At 48.1% G+C, this 1,533-nt stretch overlaps 1 pseudogene; it reads left to right on the top strand.

Moving 5' to 3' along the window:
- LOC135966505 (E3 ubiquitin-protein ligase ZFP91 pseudogene) lies at nt 1–803 on the top strand (annotated as a pseudogene).
- The last annotated feature ends 730 nt before the right edge of the window (nt 804–1,533 follow it).

Here is a 1,533-nt window from a genome sequence, read left to right on the forward strand (position 1 = left end):
CGGGAGGCGGAGCTTGCAGTGAGCCGAGATCGCGCCACTGCACTCCAGCCTGGGCGACAGAGCGAGACTCCATCTCAAAAAAAAAAAAAAGGAGACCCCAAAGCCACGCGAAAATCAGGGAAGGTGAAAGGAGAGAAGGAGAAGAAGGAAATCAAAGTGGAAGTAGAGGTAGAGGTAAAAGAAGAGGAGAATGAAATTAGGGAGGATGAGGAACCTCCGAGGAAGAGAGAAGATGGAAAGATGGCAAAAGTCCACATTTACCCAGAAGGAGAAAAAAAGCCTCCAACCCAATATGTCCATTGTGAGATGGAAGGATGTGGAACTGTCCTTGCCCATCCTGGCTATTGGCAGCACCATGTTAAATAGCATTTGTTGAAAAAAAATATGTGTGTCTCCATCCCTCCTGTGGACGACTCTGTAGGCTCCAGAAGCAACTTCTATGACATGACAAACATCATACAGATCAACAGGATTTTATATCTGTGAATACTGTGCTCAGGCCTCCAAGAGTTCCCACAATCTGGTAGTGCACCAGATGATTCACATTGGCGAGAAGCCATTATCACAGTGTGAGATCTGTAAATTTACTTCTCGACAAAAGGCATCTCTTAATTGGCACATAAAGAAGCATGAGGCCGGGTGCCGTGGCTCATGCCTATAATCTCAGCACTTTGGGATATCAAGGCGGGTGGATCACCTGAGGTCAGTTGGAGACCACCCTGGCCAACACGGTGCAACCCCGTCTGTACTAAAAATACAAAAATTAGCCGGGCGTGGTGGTCCATGCCTGTAGTCCCAGCTACTCTGGGGGCTGAGATGGGAGAACTGCTTGAACCCACGAGGCAGAGGTTGCAGTGAACCGGGATCGTGCCACTGCACTTCAGCCTGGGTGACAGAGTGAGACTGTGTCTCAAAAAGATACATAATTACAGCCAGGTACAGTGGCTCATGCCTGTAATCCCAGCACTTTGGGAGGCTGAGGTGGGTAGATCATGAGGTCAGGAGATGGAGACCATTCTGGCTAATGTGGTGAAACCCTGTCTCTACTAAAAATACAAAAAATTAGCTGGGCATGGTGGTAGGTGCCTGTAGTCCCAGCTACTGGGGAGGCTGAGGCAGGAGAATGGCATGAACCTAGGAGGCAGAGCTTGCAGTGAGCCGAGATTGTGTCACTGCACAGCACTCTGTCCCAAAGTGCTGATAGGAGCCACTGCGCCCAGCTGATAACCTGTTTTCTAATTAATTTTGCCTTTTCAGTGGGCATAGAACCTGTGTGTTGAATTTCAGTCTGGGCGCCATGGCTCATGCCTATAATTCCAGCACTTTCAGAGGCTAAGGCAGGAGTATTGCCTGAGCCTAGGAGTTATGAGACCAGCCTGGGAAGCATAGCAAGACCCCGTCTGATTAAAAAACAAAAAGAACGAAAGGAAGACAGAAGGAGGAAAACCCAACACATTCACCTTTTAGGTTTCCAATATTTATATTTTGTAATGCCCTACACAGGGATACTTCCAGATTCACAGACTGATGTAT

The sequence above is a fragment of the Macaca fascicularis genome, chromosome 12, assembly GCF_037993035.2.
Source record: "Macaca fascicularis isolate 582-1 chromosome 12, T2T-MFA8v1.1".
Lineage (NCBI taxonomy): Eukaryota > Metazoa > Chordata > Mammalia > Primates > Cercopithecidae > Macaca > Macaca fascicularis.